We start from the raw sequence: 3,357 nt of genomic DNA on the forward strand, positions 1-3,357 counted from the left end.
TGCACACCATTTACCCCCGCTCACTGCTCGCCCGCCCGCGCCATCTTCCTTTGTAGCTCACGCGTACCATATCCCCCCGCTCACTACTCGGCCACACGAGGAGAAGCTTCTTCGCTTGCCCGCCCGAATCCACTTCCCCGCTGGCTCGCAGGCACCGAAAACCCCAATGGCAGAACCGACTGACACGCAGAGCCGCGATTGGAATTCCCTCCCCGATGTTCTCTTGGAGCAGATCTGTAGTCGTATGGACCTACTCAACACCGTCCGTCTGGCCGCATGCTCGGTGTCTTTGTACCGTCTACTCGTCTGCAACCGGCCGGCTCTTTTCAAGACACCCTGGTTGCTGATGCCCGATCCTTGCAGGTGGCCCAGACACCGACTTGATGATCCTACGGAGGTTGTCGTGGTTCCCCTCGACATGCTACCACTGCCCGTCCACCTGTCCTTCATGCGCGGCCACTACTGGGCGGGCATAAAGGCCAACTGGATCGTCCTCATCCACCACACCGGTAGTCCGTGGCGTCTCGTGGATATCTACACCCAGCGAGAGATCACCCTTCCATCGTTGGATACCGCCGGCATCGAGCCTCGCGGCCCGCCGGACACTCCTGCCTACTACGTACGAGACGCGTCAAGCTTTTGGCTCGACCTCTGTTTGCAGAAAGTTGTAATCTGCGAAGTGCCCACACCATCAGAAGACTACATGGATTACAAGCTCATTGCCTTCTTCAACATGGGATTAGTCTATCTGGAATCCGGTCGCCATACATGGTTATGGCTCATCATCAATCCTGTTGAGGCAACATTTCTGTCTGATGCTATAGTGCACGATGGCATCGTTTACGCGGTCGACGCACAGATTGGCTGCCTATACTGGTGGAATCTATCGTCGTGTAATTGTTCTATCTCATCTCATCTTTACCTTATGAATACGACTGCATGTTCATTTGTTACAAATTTGGAATGCATAGCATGTCTATAACCACATCATTGCTATATGTTCCTCTCATTTCCTAGATTTTTATGACCACACAAGTTATTGTTAGAGTTGATATGAGAACAATTGGCATCTAATGATTGTTAGAATACATATTATGAGCATAACATCATGATTGCTATATGTTACTCTCGTTTACAAGATTTTTATAACAACGCATGTTATTGCTTAGAGTTGATATGAGAACAGTATTAGTAAGTGCTATGGTAGAATATGAGTAGGCGCTGTCATAGCTGTTTTCCTCTCACTGTTACATGATGTTTGAACCATGACATGTTGCTAGAATATGAAAGCCATTGGCTTATTTTTTTAACTTGGGGTATGATTATGACCACGGCATTGCAATTCTCTTTCTATGATATGTGTTACTGTTATAATAATCTTAATTCCACACATACTCTGAACATGATTGTTTATTTTTGTCCTTTTGGTCTCCAATTTGAATTGTTGCAGCAGACGCAAATGCGCTGGCCTTCATGATTCCAGGACCTGGAATCATACCAGCCGATGGGTGGTGGTTTATCGCTCGTTCAGCTGACGGCGGTCATTTGATGCTCATTCGCACGTACCAAATTGACCAAACCATTACATCAAACCACATGCAGTAAAATGCGTGGGGCGTTCGTGACATTGATGGCTATGGCTGCTTCGTGTTCGAGAAAGATCCCAGCTCCGTTGGGCCAGGCGTATTCAACTGGAGGCGGGTTTACAGCCTCGGCAACCACTCCTTGTTCCTCGGGCTCAATTGTGGCACCCCGGCTCAGAGCGACCGGTTTACCCTGCATTGCCAGCCCAGAGATCATGTCTTCTGGCAACACACAACATATTGGTACAGAAAACAACCGCTTTATTGATGCTAGCGGAACAAAGTTCATATTACAACAGTGGTCGAGGCCAAGCGGCACACTCGGTGCGGCGGAACAATATGTACATTATTTAGTGAACATAAAAGGGCCTCGACTCGAACAACTACATGGCAGCGGAATAACGTCGTAGTGGAAGCTCCATATCATAGGGACACTGATGTGGACACGATCTAGAGTCGAACAACGCTCCTTTCCAACGAGACTTTCCTGAAATCTGGCATGACACGCCAGGTCAGTACATTGAATGTACTTGCAAGCTCACAACAAGCATAATCATAATGACAAACAATATCATGATATTTAACCAATTATTAATAATGTAACATTTTATGTCAACATGTTGTGATCAAGCCTGAACGTCCCTCAGGACAGCTTACCAACTGTGATCATCTCTGGACCACAAACACACCACCATAATGGTCTTTCTCAAGAACAACTCGTGATCCTTACGGCGATCACAACCACGACCATCATTTGGTCCCAAATACCTCGATGGCCTTTCTGCCATCCATTGACAATGCAAAGTTCATAGCTTAGTGTGCAATTTTTATTAAACGTTGACTCATGGTGGGACCTAGTACGAGGTGTCCGTGACCGTGGACTCGGCTATCGATAGATTATACACTCTGCAGAGGTAGCACACTGTGCCCACACCACAGAACCCATGGCCTCGCATTCCCATTCGGGTGGACCAACGGCATTCCGACAAAACCCCTCCATTGCCACAGCACTCTCCCGGCCACTCCGACCCAAATCCCCAACGGGCTGGTCCTGGATGGCCCCATGTCTACCAAAGACACCCCGACCACCATCGTGGTCAAAACACTCCCACTCGGGGACTCGGTACCATAATCTCATCAACAAGCACACAAGATTATGTGTGCTTACCGGGCCAGGGCAAGCACGACATAATCTTCCCTAGATGGAGGCACCGACCAGAGGCCGTGTCAATGGACCGAACCAAGGCCTCCCAAAAGGCAAATGTGGTTGCACTAGAAAGAAACTCGACTCAGCGGCACCATGACCCAGTCAACGGTATATTCAAGTTGAATTATATTCAGGATTAATCTTTGAACTAAAAATGACCGGTGTTATAGCATGCCATGAAATGCAAAACAACACATGCATCACATATTGATAAAAATGACCGACGTCATCCATATGCACACCAAGCATAAACGTCAACAACTCATATTACTCTACTTGCTCAAAATGACTCACAACTTAACCAAAATATTTTTGCAACAGGTTCTATTAATTTCCTACGCAAGAAAGTAACTCCGATAAATCTTTCATATGTTTGACCAAAAGATATCAATATCACCACTCTTAATTTCTTTATCACTAAGCTGGGTTGAAACATTCTGTAAGACAAATAATATGATTAAACAAGTATTTAACAGAATATTTTCTAACAAATTTTTATCAATTTAAGAATGCAAACACAAAGCTTTGCATAATTACTAACATGCATAACAAAATTATTTCTAACAT

This window comes from Triticum aestivum, chromosome 1D (assembly GCF_018294505.1).
Source record: "Triticum aestivum cultivar Chinese Spring chromosome 1D, IWGSC CS RefSeq v2.1, whole genome shotgun sequence".
In the NCBI taxonomy this organism is placed as follows: Eukaryota; Viridiplantae; Streptophyta; class Magnoliopsida; order Poales; family Poaceae; genus Triticum; species Triticum aestivum.